The 16,919-nt window shown below is 35.7% G+C and overlaps 1 long non-coding RNA gene across 1 annotated transcript in view; it reads left to right on the top strand.

Moving 5' to 3' along the window:
* The window catches only part of LOC125080854 (uncharacterized), a 39,414-nt gene that overhangs the window by 1,907 nt on the left and 20,588 nt on the right, over positions 1-16,919 (top strand). The gene's annotated exons all lie outside the window — the stretch shown is intronic.

Here is a 16,919-nt window from a genome sequence, read left to right as displayed (position 1 = left end):
TAGTATTCCCTGACCTGAAAGTAATGGTTTTTTTTTTTTAAATCTAGCTGAATCCTATAGTTAAATAACGTTGTATTTTCTCATTGCATATTAAATCTGAAATAGGAAGTGGAAGATGAGAAACAAAATATCTGAGCAGAGATTCCACACGTGACTCCCCAGGACTGATAGCTGGGAGGCAGCCTGGCAGGGACAATGTGGTCCCACCCTAAGAGGAAACTACCCTAAGAGGATTTTACACCACCCTGGAAGCACCCTGGAAGGAGCCCTCCACCCTTTCCCCTGTGATTGATAGATGACAACTTGATTGCATGTCAGGTCTGGTTGGGGGGGGGATGTTAATCAGATTAAAACAGCCCACTAAGAAGCCCATAAAAAACCCCTAGACTTAGAAACTGTGGTTGCAACCCTCTCAGGTCCGCTCCTTTCTTGGGAGCTTTGTATTATTACTTTGCTATCACTCAATAAACTTGCTTTACTGCCCACCACTCTGTCTGGTCTACCTCTTGATTCCTTGAAGTGGTGTGACCAAGAACCATGGGCACCCAAGGAAAAATTACTGCAGCACCTGGTTTTCCAGTCTTCTAAAGTCACCCTTTACATTAAGAGGCAAATGAACTTTCTGTAAGTAGAGAGAGGAGAAAGAGAAGTCATTTTAGTCCCCCATCTATTTCTGTGATCTTATTGCCTACTTGCCTTAACATTTTTTTTTTAAAGATTTTAGTTATTTATTTGATAGAGAGATAGCATACATAGGCAGAGCAGCAGGCAGAGGGAAAAGCAGGCTTCTCAAGCAAGGAGCCACATATGAGATTTCTGGGATGAAGACCCAAGCAGTTATTTAGGCAAATACCTAAATGACTGAGCCACCCAGGCGCCCACCCTAACACAACTTCTAACAGAGCTTTCCAGAAGGTGTCAGAATTACAAATAACAGCAAAAACCTCAATAGTTAAAGAAATAAAGAGAATGCAATAACTAACATCTTTAACAAGCCAGGACATAGCCTAACTATATCAGAGACAATAAAATAGTAGTAAAAGCCCCCACAACTCCCTGTGCTGTTTCAAAAGTAAGCCAGTTGCTGCATTCCTTACCAGAGAAAAGGAGCCCAAGACACCAGCTTATAATTAATTACTCTTAGAGCAGGCCCATAGCCCCTTCTCCTTGTCCAACAGTTACCTCTGCTTCATTATATTAAAGTCTCCACCCTGGGAGTAGCACAAGCTTTATTAACATAACATAGGATTGGGTATATAGGGGTGTTTTTTTTTTTTTTTAAGAATACCTGTGCAGTGTTATGCCCACCTTTCCTTGTGATGACAAAACTCCCATTTCTGAATATTGATCCTCACCCTAAATAAAAGAAACTCACTTACCCCACTCAGGTAGTTATGGCTTTGGAAATTATTCACAGTGATCTTAATTACTATAAATAAAGTTTCCTCTGTGACAATTCCACCTGGTGTAATCTCTACTCACCAAGGAGAGAACTTAGGTTCCATTACACCACTTCTTCAAGGGAGTGCATTCCCCAATTTTTCTAAATATTTCTGAGAAGAGAGGCTTACAACTTTGTTGATAATTGACCATGATTATTTTATGGGCTTTGCTCCTGGCTCATGTCTTGATCACTTTGTCCTATCTAATCCCCGCTTCTGGATGATGCTTCTCTCTATAACCCTTTGCCAAGTGTTTAAACATGGTTCCTTTCCATCATACCGCAAGTCAACAATAAATGCAAGCCATATATGTAATTTAAAATTTCCTAGTAGCTGTGTTAGAAAAAATAAAAAGAAATAGGTAGGATTAATTGTAATAACCCAATATGTCCAAGACATTTTTATTTCAACATGTGTAATAAAGATAATTAATGAGATATTTTACATTCTTTTTTCATATGAAGTCAGAAATTGGCCTGATTCAATTTAGGGTAACCACATTTCAAGTTCTTAATAGCCGCATGTGGCTAGGACAACTCTTTTAGACAACATAGCTGCATACAGTAACACAAAACACCAGCAGAGTTCCTAGGATTTTTTGATTATGAAGAGCCAAAAAGCTTTAGTTTTAGAGAGAAAATATCACTTATGTTTTTTCTTAATATCTGTTGAGATTTTTCTGCTAACCCCAAACTTTCCTTTAATTTTCCTTTAATTTCCTTTAATTGTGCTTGTTCCCTCTTTCTAAATACTGGTATCTAAAGTTCCTCCACACTGTGACTCCTAAATTATGACAGTTTGATCTAGCTTGGCCTATTGACCTTATTACTTGTTATATTTTCCAACATGGGACCCCTAACAAAGATTTTTGGAAATTTTCATGAACCACCGAAATGCATAGGATGACCAGGTTAGTTTTATATTTAAGACAGACGAGGCATGTAGAAACTGGCATACCTATAAGAGGTGTGTCAGAATATATGTGCCTAACATTCTAATTTCAACTTTTCAAAATTTTTAAATATCAGTAGGAAATACTGCCTGTTCAGTTCTGTTGATCTCCAGATTAGTCTTCAAATTTTAAACATTAGTAATTAATAACGATGACCTTAAAAGAGTAACAAATATTAGTATATAGAAGAGGGCATTGGACATCAGTACAGAACAATGTCCATTCAAGTCAGTGTTCTACTTTAAGCAGAAACGATGTATGTTTTCTGAAAAGACCTGTTTTATCTCTAAGAAATCAACCTCAAAAATGATGTCTTTCCTTCTCTATTGCTTAAAATCTAGTGAGGTAAACAGGTAAATCAATGGAATAATGAAATATGTTAAGTATGTGAATGATAGAAGAATGCTGTCTAAGTACTACTAAAAGATTGATGAAGATTCCCTGGAGAAGGTGAGGAATGTGTAGGAGAGTTTTAATTTATTTTTTTATTTCCTTAACGTTTTATCGGGGTATAATTGGATACCATTAACTGTACGTGTTTAAAGTGTACCACCTGAGAAGTTTGAACATACACATGTACTTGTGAAACCATAACCATAATCAAAATAATGAATATATTCACTAACACAAAAATTTCCTTGTGTCCTTTGTAATTCCATCTTGCTATTCTTCCACTGATCTATCTTCTGTCATAGATTAGCTCGCATTTTCTAGAAATTTACATTAAGGGAATCAAATGATATATACTCTGCTTTTTCTAGATTTTTTCATTCATTCTGCTTATTTTGAGATTTATCCAACATGTTACAAGTACCATAGTCCCTCCCTTTTTTTTTTAAGATTTTATTTATTTGACAGAGAAACATCACAAGTAGGCAGAGAGGCAGGCAGGGAGAGAGGGAAGCAGGCTCCCTGCTGAGCAGAGAGCCTGATTCAGGCATAGTCCCTCCCTTTCTATTACTAAATATTCCCTTATAAGGATATACCACAGTTTGTTCACTTATTGATAATATTTGGGCTACTTTCAACTTTCTGTCTGTTATAAGCAAAACTGCTATGAACATTCATGTATAAATCTTTCCAAGACATGTTGCTTACATTTCTTTAGAGTGTATACCCAGAAGTAGAACATCTATGACAGGTTATGTTTAAAATTTTAGGGGTGCCTGGGTGGCTTAGTTGGTTGGGTGGCTGCCTTTGTCTCAGGTCATGATTCCAGGCCCTGGGATTGAGCCTCAAGCCCAGCATCGGGCTCCCTGTTCAGCAGGGAGCCTACTTCCCTCTCTCTCTCTGCTTGCCTCTCTGCCTACTTGTGATCTCTCTCTCTCTCTCTCTCTGTCAAATAAATAAATAAAATCTTCAAAGAAAAAAAAAAAAAGAATTACCAAATTGAGTATTGCTAAGGACTAGTTACCATTTTAAAAATAAATAAAGTCATATATACATTTAGAAAGATTATTCAGGAATTGTTGATGAGAATGAATGGGGAGTGGGTGGGTGGGATATTAGAGGCTGAGAGACCTGATAGGAAGTATGAGAAGAATCCAGAGCAAACGTAATGATGCCTGGTGAACAGAGAAGATGAATAGGGAGGAATAACTGGAAAATAGAATCAACATGATTTGGTTATCACTAAGCATTTCCTGAGAGACTGTGGAAGGAGTTAAATATAGAATTTGGAAAAAGGAGTTTTTAACTTTGTAATTTATTTTTTTGAAGATTTATTTATTTATGAGAAGGAGGAGGGGCAAGGGGAGAGGGAGAGAAAATCTCAAGCAGACTCCCCACTGAGTGCAGAGCCCAAATTGGTTCTCAGTCCCATGACCCTGAGACCACGACCTGAGCCAAAACCAAGTCAGATACCCAACAAATGGAGCCACCCTGGTGCCCCAGAGAAAGGAGGGTTTTTTTTGTTGTTGTTGTTTTGTTTTAAGATTTATTTATTTATTTATTTGACAGACAGAGATCACAAATAGGCACAGAGGCAGGCGGGGGGCGGGGGTCCAAGCTTTTAAGTCTTTCAGTCAGCAAAAAACAATCCAGGCTCAAGCCCAGGACCCTGAGATCATGACATGAGCCAAAGGCAGAGGCTTTAACCCACTGAGCCACCCAGGCACCCTGAGAAAGGAGTTCTTAAGTTTAAACAAAATCAGTGATGTAGCTGGGGAATAGAGTTATATAACTTGAAATTTCATGATTTGTTTTATATATTCTATTTCCTGACAAACTGGTGGAATGAGATCAGTGAGATGGCTGATAGACCAAGTTTGTCCTTAAATTAGGAATAGCTACTGATAATCAAGGAATAGATAAAGCCCACTGTACTAAAAATATATGTCCATATGTTTTCCAAATTGAAGATTATTTGAGATTCAAATAATATATTCTCATAGTTTTGGTATCTTAGTATCTCCCATAACATATTTTGAGGTTATATATTAAATCAAATGATCAGAACATCAATCCAAATAATGAGACAACAAATCTAATAAGTTATTTGAAAGACACTGGGACTATTCAAGTTGGAGTTCTGGTAGATGGAGGGAAGGGGAAATGACAATTTTTTTTTTCTCTAGTGGCCACAGCTGTAGAGGAAGTCAGAGAATGATGGCAAGTTTTATGTGCTCAGCTGGGCAGTTAGTCAAGTCCAAAAGTTGAATGCAGCTGGGATAGACAAGATGGTTAGTAATAAAGAAACAAAAGGTTTTAGGAAGAAGCAATCCTTAAAACAGAGTGAGAAAGCCAACATAAAGCAAGTTAAGAATCTAGGCAGAATGGGCAATACATCTGTGGTAGGTGCTAATCCAAGAATTGAGCTTAATAATAACTAAAAGGCTTAAGGTAAGTTCTACTTATATATTTCCTACCAAAGGTCAGACTTTTTCTCAAAGTACAGGGAGACTCAAGTATGCATAGATAGAAGAGAAGGGAAACATGACTGGAATGAGAGACTCAGGGAATAAGAAACAAGGCCAGATATGAGTCACAGGGGACCAAGTAGCTTTTTACAACATAAATGCAAGGAAGAATAATCAGTAAAATTGAATGGTTAGGAAAGAAAAGAAGGAAGTATTTTCGGTTTTTTAGTAAGTGAACATCACCACCGGTGGCAAGGTGGAGAACTGGATCCAGAAATCCTTGAGGAGGTGTTCTGAAAGGGTTATAAAACAAGAAAAATACAGAGCCCAATTAGGAGTTATGAAGTTACAGGAGACTTTTGCTCCACTTCACAAGCACAAGCCAGAGAGGATTATTTTTAGTTTTTTGTTTGTTTGTTTGTTTGTTTTTTAAGACTTTACCTATTTGGCAGGAAGAGACACAGCAAGAGAGGGAATATAAATGGGGAGAGGGAGAAGCAGGCTTCTGGCCAAGCAGGAAGCCCAATGCAGGACTTGATCCCAGAACCCTGGGATCATGACCTGAACCAAAGCCAGACGCTTAACAACTGAGCCACCCAGCCTCCCAGCCAGAGAAGATTTTAAAAATCATTTAAAACAGGGGCGCCTGGGTGGCTCAGTGGGTTAAGCTGCTGCCTTCGGAGCAGCAGGTCGGAGAAAGTTATACTAAGACACAAAGATGGCAAGACTGAGAGATAAAGGGAGTAACCCTTGGACATACTGGAAGCTGAGATTTTGAGCTAACAGAGTAGCAGATAGTTTAGTGCGTGAGTTATCAGGTACAAAAATCTACAAAGTTTGGCCGGTGCTGAGAACCCAAAAACATTTTAAGGAAATGAATTGAGTCTAGGTAGAGCTTAAACAAAGTCTAGACTCAGCAGTTCTAGAGATTCAATAGACTAAAACTTCCAAACAAGAAGGCTGATAGAAAAAGCAGCAAGATATTTTTTAGAGCAAATATTATTTACTCTTCTCTCTTTTTTTATAATATCTAGCATCCAGTAAAAATTACAAGATGCGTGAAGACAAAAGAAAATATGGGCCTGGGTCTAAAGAGAAAACTGCTAATAGAGGCAAATATAAAAGTCTCCCATTTGTTGTAATTAGATGAAAGGGACTTTGAAATCACCATGATAAATATGGATAAATATGGTACAGAGTCTGTAGAGAAACTGGACACATTGGGAACTGTTAAAAAAAGGAAATGCAGGAAATAGACTAAGTAAAATATCAGACAAAAAATTCCACTTGATGGTATTTCTAACAAACTGGATGCAGCAGAGGAAAGAATCTATAAACTTAAGACAGGTTAAGAGAAATTATACAAACCAAATATAAGGAGAAAAAAAAAAAAAAGGACAGGTGGAAGAAAGTGTCTGATATCTGCAGGACAATATCAAATGACCTAGCATACATGTACTTGGAATCCAGGGAAAACCTGGAGAATCATATAAAAAAACTTAATACCAGTTATAGGAAAAAGATACACACTGAATACAGGGGAACAATGATAAGGGGGAAAAAAAAAGTAGTGACTTTTATAGCAAAAACAATGGATGCCATAGAAAATGGAATGACATTTTTGAAGTGACCTAAGAATACTTTTTTTAAAATTATGCCAATTTAAATTCAACATTTAGGAAAAAATACTTAAATATTTCAGGAAAATAAAAACTGTAGCTTTTAAGTCTTTCAGTCAGCAAAGGAAAAGAAAAGGTACATAGACGTTGTACTGTCATTCATAAAATTGTTTCAGGTGGAGCTACAGAACTTCTGATATCGTACAATTATAGGATACATATATGTGGGAATTGAACAATTAAATGATGGGATGGTAGACAAGTGGAGCCAAGGTTTTCAATACTGGATTGGGAATTTACAAATGAACAAGGGGAAAAGGCTACAATAATCAATGCAATATGGGTTACAATTGGATATGTCAGTATAAACTTATATTTAGCTTAATACAGATAGTTATAACAGAAATGTTTACAGATTCTTGTACATATACAGGTTAGTACACACACATAGATTTCCTTTCCTTATCAGTAGAGAGGGCATGGAAGCAATAACACTTCAGTGGCAACAAGCACACCTAGTAGTCAGACCTTGTTTCTAATACCATTTCTTAATAAAAGGAACTAAAGCTCCTAGGAGAAATGGATTATTCTAGAATTGGATCAGGAATTATACAGAAAATAAGAAATTGCTTAAGGAAATAAGAAATGGATTATTCTAGAACTGGATCAGGAATTATATAGAAAATAAGAAATTGCTTAAGGAAATAAACAAAACATGCATACAAGTCATGGAACCCCATAACGAGGTGGTGTATCAAAGGGACACAAGAGCCAATTTATTTTAGAGAGAAAGTATGCAAGTGTGGAAAGGAGCAGAGGGAAAGAATCTTCAAGCATACTCCCTACTGAGTGTAGAGCCTGTCACAGCGCTCAATCCCAGGACCCATGAGATGATGGCCTGAGGAGAAACCAAGAGTCAGACACTCAAGCAACTGAGCCATTCAGGCACCCCACAGCTTAAAAGCGTTTTGTTTAAAGATTTTATTTATTCATTTATTTGACAGAGAGAGAGAGAGAGACAGAATAAGCAGGGGGAGCAATAGGCAGAGGGAAAGGGAGAAACAGACACCTTGCTGAGCGAGGAGCCCTATGTGGGGCTTGATTCCAGAGGACTCTTGGATCATGACCTGGGCCAGAGGCAGACACTTAACCAACAGAGCCACTCATGTGCCCCAAGCTTACAAGCATTTCAGTTGCTCCACATGCTCACCAATAGAGAGTTCGTATGTACCCCTACGTATTATTAGTAGTTTACATTAGTATGTAAACTTTGTTATAATTAATAAACCAATATTGATGAACTTGGCATTTTCAGGTTTTTTTGGTTGTGTTTTTGGCCCTTTAAGTGGATGGCCAGCAGTGTATCATCATAATTTTAATTTGTATTTCCTGATGACTAATGGTATTCATTACCTTTTCACTTTCCAATTGTCCATTACTCTGTATACTTTTGCAAGATGTCTGCCATGTCTTTTGCCCATTCTTAATTGGATGTTTTGTCTGTTTATGATTCATTTGTGAGAGTTTCTATATATTCACAATCTTTTGTCAGATAATTGTATTTCCTAGTCCATAACTTGCCTATTTGATGGGTACTTAGTAAGAAGAAATACTTAATTTTGATAAGGACCGACCAATATATCATTATGCTACTTTTATAGTCCTGCCCATGAATCTTTTAATAAATAATATACTTAATATGTAATTTAGTAAATATATCTTCTCATAAGTCTTTCCCTGCCCTAAGTTGGTAAGAAGACAGTATCAGAGAATTCCCATGTACCCTACACTGAATATCCAATGGTATATTTGTTATAAAGAATCTACATGGAAAAAAGAAATGCGTACAATGATTCATTTACATAAATTTTAAGAAAAGGCAAAATTAATATGTGGTTCTAGAAATCTGAAAGTGGTTGCCTCAGGTGGAGATAGAAATGGACAGGAAAGTGGGCATAAAGGAACTTTCTGGGATTATATAAACATTCTTTATATTGTTGTGGGGAATAGTTAAAGGATTACGTAAGGTTGCCCTGCATATTTAATGAAGCACTTAGGATCTTCATTTTTAATATATGTAAATTAGACTTCAATAAAAAATGTAAAATTTATGCTTTAAAAAAATCAAACTATTAGGCACATTTTGCCTTCTTTCCTTCTTCCAGCCTGGAGGTTCCTATTTGTTTTGTCTTTTTTCTCCCCCACCCAAGATTTTATTTATTTATTTATTTATAGAACACAAGTGGGGCAAGGGTCAGAGGGAGAGGGAAAGAGAATATCAAGCTGACTTTAAGCAGAGCCCAAGGTGGGTCTTGATCTCATGACCCTGAGATCATGAACTGAAATCAAGAGTTAGATGCTTAATGGACTGAGCCACCCATGCGCCCCTGTCTTGTCTTTTCATTTCTTGAGGCTCAATACCTCATGTTTTTTCCCTCAAACAGTAAGTTCATTAGTTTGAGGCCCTATTTGATGTTGGTATCCCATAATTCCCATTAATATTCAGAGTTTGACTCTAAATTCCTGTTGTACGAAGGTTTGCCTTCGTCTGGCCTGTGTTGCCTGGTCTTTTTGCTTCATTTTCTTTGTTGCCCAAACTGTTTTCCTGAATTTTGAACCTGTTGCCTCTTCTGACCTTTAGTACTTGTGTGAACTTTAAAGTTCCTTCTTGTGTCTGGGTATTTTTATCATTCACTGTACTGTCTCCACAGTGCTACTCCATGAAATAGAGGAACCATATGTTGGTTTTGAAATAAATGTTAGCGTTGCATACTATAATCTTGAAATAAATTAATTTTATAAGTACATTAAAATAATGAGGGTGAATAATAAATGGGATTTGATGCTTTGACTGTATTTGAATAGATGCAATTTCTCCTGTGCATGGGGCTGATCTGATCATAAATAATTTGGATGAAACTTTTAAATTCAGTATATAGTAATGTCATAAAAATCATTGTTTACTCTATAACTTAAATTCTCTTTCTTATTTACAGTTAGTTTTCTTATTTATTTTTAAGATTTGGTTAGACAGACTACAGTGAGATATGAAATACGCATGTGATACTCAGAATTTTGAAACAGACAGTAAATACGATTTGACTCTTCTAAACCAAAAGGCAAAGTTGACAGTGGCTTAAAGGAGTTGATATCAGATGATAATAGGAACATGCCATTTGCACTCTAATCTAGAGGAGTTAGAGAATGTTGTCAAATACTAGAAAAAAGGAATGAGAAATGGGTCCTGCTGAGCTGGCTGATTAATTCCACACAAGTGTGCCCTTTTATTCATCTGGTCACATTTGTTGCAAAATTTCACCCCTGAGTATCTGACCTTGGGCATATCAGCTTGACCATTGGCCGTAATGGCTATTTAACAGGATACAGACAGCTTCTGCAAAAAAATCGAAGTACAAACACTGCCAGTGCAGTCCTTGCTCTCTTGCCTTTCTTGTCTTCTTATTCTTTCTGCCCTGTGGTTTCATTTCTGCTCTGTTTTCTGCTTGGAACGTGCTCATCACCTTCCAATCACAGTTTTATGTTTTTACTGCTTAATCATTATTTTCCAACTAATGTTAAATACATAGTGTATCATCAGTGCCTTACTTTTATTATCCTCATTATTAAGAATTAATGATCTACATGGAAGTCCCCCCACCCGCTTTGCTTGTGGATTTACTTGAACATTTTCCTTAATATAATTGTCTTGATGACATTTCAAACCTATTTGCATTAAAATATTTTGGAGAGGTCATAGAATACTTGGCAGCAATACTTTGAGTCACAAAAACAAAAGTAAATAACAGGCAGGAAACATTTGAATAGACTTTGGCACCAGCCAAGTAAACCAATTGAAAGACACAATCTGCTGTTTAAATCTACTACCTGATGACTAATGGAAAATTACAGAACCTCGCTTCTAACCTTGACATTCTTATAAGGTTTAGTTTTGTGAGAGATCAGGCATCCATATGTAGTGAGGAGAACACCCAAACGAAAATAAGCCTTGTTAAAAACAATCATCTGTGAGAATGTTCTTACTTGTTTTCTTGTACTCCTAGCACCAGAACTTGGCTAATTACATAGAGGTCATTGTTGCAAATGTGCCTGGGAGGATTCTTTTATTAGGATTCTATGAACACTTTATGTTTCTGTTTAGAATCACTGAACTGAACTCACTATAGAATGAGAACTTATATAAAATTTAGTATGCAATCAACTGGGAACATAATTATGTGCAATAGACAATGAATTTCCATATTCCTTTTTCACTGAGAAATTGCAATAAAATTCACTCTGTTGTTTGTCAGAATGTCACCTTTTTAATCAAGTCTGGATTCGTGTCTTGTGATTTCCAAGTATGTTAGATACTCTGCTGTGTTTCTCAATGCTTGTGTTCTCTGGGTAACTGCCTAAGTGGTTTAGTCATAAGTGAGGTACAGAATTCTACTGATTTTGAATGAAAGAATGTAGCTGAAAAGAACAGAAATATATTAAGGATGATACTTTTATGTATTAAAAATAATCCCTGGATTATTAATTCTAAATTATTTTATGCAGATATCAAGTACCTACAGATAGTTCTGAACATAGTTATATAGATGACTGAACCTCAAAATTTTTGTCCACAATTATCTGAAAACAACTGGCTTTAGTGTAGTGTAGAAAAAATAACCTGAAGGATTTCTTTTAAAATATTAAGACTAGGTGCCAATAGATGATATGGTTTATAATAATTGCCTGCATACTTAATTATATAATTAATATTATATAAGATTATTTTTTTCCCTCTTGGCACAAAGCATTCCAAAGTTCCGCTGACCTGTTTTCCGTATTGATACCTCACATAGGACCTAGGTGAGAAATAATACTTTCAGCTATACCCCAAATTAGTATTTTCTCACATAAGAGTAAACTTAATTTCATTTTGGCAAAATACCTTAGGAAATTTTTGATCACCATGTGGTTGTAGATCTATGAAATTGTTAACAAGATGTATAAGTAGCATAGACATCTCTTAGGTGTGGCAATGGGCAGACCATGTGTTGTTTCAAAACAAAAATATAAGCCTTGTAAGTATACATGGCTGTTTTCCAATTTACAGTGTTTGAATTCAAGATTTCTTCACGTGTTTTTAAGTTATGTGGATGTTTTTCTTAAATTACAGTGTTTCATTCACCTTTTGAAAGTATTTCATGGGGTGAAATCAGAAAATACCTATCTTTTGTGTAAGTGAAAAAGGCAAGGGAACTAAAATTCACATTCATCAGGAAGTTTGAAAAGTAATTTTATCCCAGACCACATTTCCAGAAGTATCATAGGTGAACAATAAATAGTTGTTGTATGAATAAATGCTTATCAAAGAGAGGAATATTTCTTACTATAATTTGAACCATGTATATTTTACTCAGTTAAATGATGCTAAAGCCTGAGATATGGAAAACTAACCAGCCAGCTCCACTCATCATTAGTAGTCATTCATTATTACTTATGATCCTCATATACGTTGGTTCATTTATTGTCTACTCCCTTCCTGCCAGTTATCAATACTTTGACCCCAACAAAAACATGTTACTGCTCTGAGCTCTTGTAAGCATTCAAACTCCTTCATATGACTCATGAAGCATAGTCTAAAAAGGAAAGAAAGGAAGGAAGCAACCATAAACTATGGAATGTTAATGAGACTTATTATATAACAACATGCTAATTAATAGCCAGTTAGGAGGACACTAATTAAAGTGAACCACATGCCTGACTATAGTGCTATATTGATGGATAGTACCATTCTATAGAGGCAGCGAAAAGGAGATCCTCCTCTTCTTATTGGGAATACCCAACATCTGTTAAACATTTTTTCTCCTTTGTTTCCTCCACCTCCCAGTGGAAAAGTGTTTATTACAAAACCTAGATTTTAAGGTTAAGGATTCATACAATGGTTACTTATTTATATATTTATTTATTCATGTAATTATAATTTAAATTTCTTGGTTTTCTACTCATCTCTCCATGTACTTCCACCCCACAAGCCTCTTCTCTCTAAAAACCCTCATCTTCTTGTTCTGTAGTTCACCAACTATAAATCAACATGTTTTTGTAGATTGAACAGAAATATTTTCTTGAAACACTCACGTTTATATTCATATGTTAATTTACATCAAAAAATTTAAAAGTTACATTAACAAAACTCATATTTTGTTGCAATAGAAATGCCTTGAAGGTGTCCTTTCTCTGACTTACCTTGGATGTTTGCAAACATTATAAGCAGTAGTAATTATAGTACAGCTAAAAAATATTTCCTTACTTATATTAACATCAACTTGAAATAAAATTTGTATTAGTGGTAAGTCAAAAGTATAGAGAGTAATAAATAATTTTATTAGGAAAATGCAGAATAGTATAAACATGAAATGCTAATGGTAACATCATGACGTATGTTTTAAACTTTGAGGAGAGAAATGGAACACTTGAATAATGGCAAAGCATCAGATCTTTTAATAGGACCACACATACTTGAAACAGATTTACTTTCCATTTCTCACACATTATAAGTATTCTAATGTGACCAAGTGTGGGAGTCATTGAGGACAGTTTTAGAGAGAATTTAACAGGAACATAATTCTGCAGAGGAGCACTATCCATATTGTTTTACTGTTCTATTAGAGCTTCGCCCGTGGATTTGACTCATCTATTAGCTTTAGTTTTCAAAACTATTAGCTTTAGTTTTGGTCTCCAAAAGGGAAGAGAGTATTTTCTTTCACTACAGCTACTCTATCACTTAGATGCATGTTCCTTTTGTTGTATAAGGTAATCAGATGTATTACAGTTTAATGAGTGTTGTTTTTTGAGTTAGGAGAGCACAGGCCAGTTTTATGGAATTGAACAACATTCAGTTGAGTAGGTTGATTTAATACCTGGAATCAGTACTGGTAAATCTGCTGGGAAGCCCCCCCCCCAAAATTATTTTATCAATTATAGAATTGCTTTTGATATAATGGAAACCATAATAGACTCCAGATTTAGAGGATATTGTAACTTAATTAACAAGCAATATGATTAAGTGTCATTTTCAAATAAATAATAATATTGATCCAATGTGAGTAACACATATACTCATAGCAATTCTTCATAATACAGGGATCATTTGTATTCAGTCTCTCCTTTTCTCTCTCATAAACGCACATATTATACATGTAACACACAAAAACACAGTTTTAAGATTTAAGAAATATGAAAAACACTGAAATTAACTGATGTATACAGGAACCAAAGTCTCATTAGCATACTGCTTTTATCAACTAGTTAATTCATCATCTGTACTCTAAAAACTTTCCGCATTATTCAAAAGCCTAAATAATTAAGTTCCAGAGTCAGAATTCTTTATGTTCTAAGTATTACACACACTTTGGTGTGGATATTAAATGGTCTATTTAAAAATCTATTAAGTGGTCAATATGTTTGCATCCTAACACTCAGATTATAGGTACCGTCTTGCATTTAAAAGGTCATACAGAAAAGAAGTTGCTTTATTTGTTAGAGAACACATCCACTTGTAAGTGTTGTCTTCAAAGTAAGTTTATTTCAGAATATTCTGGGTTTTCTTATAAAAACATGTTTATACTTGGGTACAGAACTATAATTTGGTTATTTTATTAATAAGGGGATTTTTTTTTAAAGAATTATTGCCTCTTAGATTCAGTATAGTTTGAAAAAGAGAAAAACAAAAAAAAAAGTCGCCACTTTCATGCTTATCACTTCTCATATAGGGAGAAAACAATGACTGGAAGGCACAGGGCTGAAGATTTAAACAAAAAAATGTCTGAATCCAGTTTCATGGTATATGTATCCATGTATGCGTGTAACCCATCTTCCCTTTGTAAGGTTGATGTTACACTTTAATGAGTGTGTGCATATTAGGGGGATGGTAGGATAAATATTTAATATCTAACATTATGAATGTAATATTTTACTTCAGCTGTGTAATGTAGAGGTGTATGATGACATATGACTTTAGAGTTAGGTAAAATAAAATACCAAGGTGGTATCTTGTACTGTCAGTGAAAGTCATCATTGCCCAACCAATAGAAAGTAAATGAACCCCTCCTCATCGGTCTGCAGTGAATCTATGAGGCTGATTTTTTTTTAATTTTTTAAATTTATTTTCAACGTAACAGTATTCATTGTTTTTGCACCACACCCAGTGCTCCATGCAATCCGTGCCCTCTCCAATACCCACCACCTGGTTCCCCCAACCTCCCACCCCCCGCCCCTTCAAAACCCTCAGATTGTTTTTCAGAGTCCATAGTCTCTCATGGTTCACCTCCCCTTCCAATTTCCCTCAACTTCCTTCTCCTCTCCATCTCCCCCTTGTCCTCCATGCTATTTGTTATGCTCCACAAATAAGTGAAACCATATGATAATTGACTCTCTCTGCTTGACTTATTTCACTCAGCATAATCTCTTCCAGTCCCGTCCATGTTGCTACAAAAGTTGGATATTCATCCTTTCTCTTGGAGGCATAATACTCCATAGTGTATATGGACCACATCTTCCTTATCCATTCGTCCGTTGAAGGGCATCTTGGTTCTTTCCACAGTTTGGCGACCGTGGCCATTGCTGCTATAAACATTGGGGTACAGGCCCTTTTTTTCACTACATCTGTATCTTTGGGGTAAATACCCAGTAGTGCAATTGCAGGGTCATAGGGAAGCTCTATTTTTAATTTCTTGAGGAATCTCCACACTCTTCTCCAAAGTGGCTGCACCAACTTACATTCCCACCAACAGTGTAAGAGGGTTCCCCTTTCTCCACATCCCCTCCAACACATGTTGTTTCTTGTCTTGCTAATTTTGGCCATTCTAACTGGTGTAAGGTAGTATCTCAATGTGGTTTTAATTTGTTTTAAATTCTTTAAGGATGGGGGTGTCTGGGTGGCTCAGTTGTTAGGCTTCTGTCTTCAGCTCAGGTCATGGTCCCAGGGTTCTGGGATCAAGCCCTACATTGGGCTTCCTTCTTGGTGGGAAGTTTGCTTCTCCCTCTCCCACTTTCCCTGCTTGTGTTCCTTCTCTCACTGTGTCTCTCTGTCAAATAAACAAAATCTTTTTTAAAAAAATTATTTGAGAATGGCCTCAATTTAGGATATTTTGCTTATGTGAATATTTTAGCATATTGTACATGATATGAATATGCATAATGAATTAATGAGTATTTGTAATCCAATACTTTAGTGCTTTTTCTTTTTTTATTTATAATTTCCAGTTTAGACTTCATTTTTATTATGTTAATGAAAATTTGTTTTATCAGGTAGTAACTCTGTATGGTTTACTAATGACCCTAAGGATTGGATAAGGATACTTACCAAAGTCATAGAAATAGGGTCAAGAATATTATAGCATTTCCAGAGGAGTGAATAGTTTATGAAGTTTCCTTCTGAAAAGAGAAATTAGAACTTAGAGATAATAGTTTATGAATTTGTTCTTTGTATGATGGTCAATGGAAGGATTTCTTAGCATGTTTAAATCATCTTTTTCCAGACTTAAGTCACAAACCCCAATTAATTTATTTGATGCCAGTCTCTGGATAGTGCTTTCGTATAGAACTTTCTGCAGTGATGTAAAATCCTTTACCTGCACTAATACAATACCCATTAGTCATAAATAGGTATAGAAAACCTAAAATGTGACTAGTGTGGTAGTGGAATTAAATTTTAAATTTTCTTTAATTTTAATTTATTTAAATAGTCACGCGCACCTAGTGGCTATTCTATAGAATAGCACATTGGCACTTACATTTTATGGTGTTCAGTAGAGGGGATGTTCATAATAATTATATTTTGATTCTTACTCTGATAAATTGTGTTATTGAGGTTTGTTGGGCTGCAAGAGACACATGTCAGCTCTGACTAACTTAAATTAAGAGGAGGATTTATTGGGTAGGTATTGAAGTTAACTTGAATTAAATTGCATTGATCAACCAAACGTCAGAAAGGCAGCTGCCAGGACCTCAGTATCAGGAACCTGAGATTTATTTTTGTTTTGAGGGGCTTCCATTA

Source organism: Lutra lutra, chromosome 11, assembly GCF_902655055.1.
Source record: "Lutra lutra chromosome 11, mLutLut1.2, whole genome shotgun sequence".
NCBI lineage: Eukaryota > Metazoa > Chordata > Mammalia > Carnivora > Mustelidae > Lutra > Lutra lutra.
Note: the sequence above shows the minus strand (reverse complement) of the source record. Positions and strands in the feature narration are given on the sequence as shown.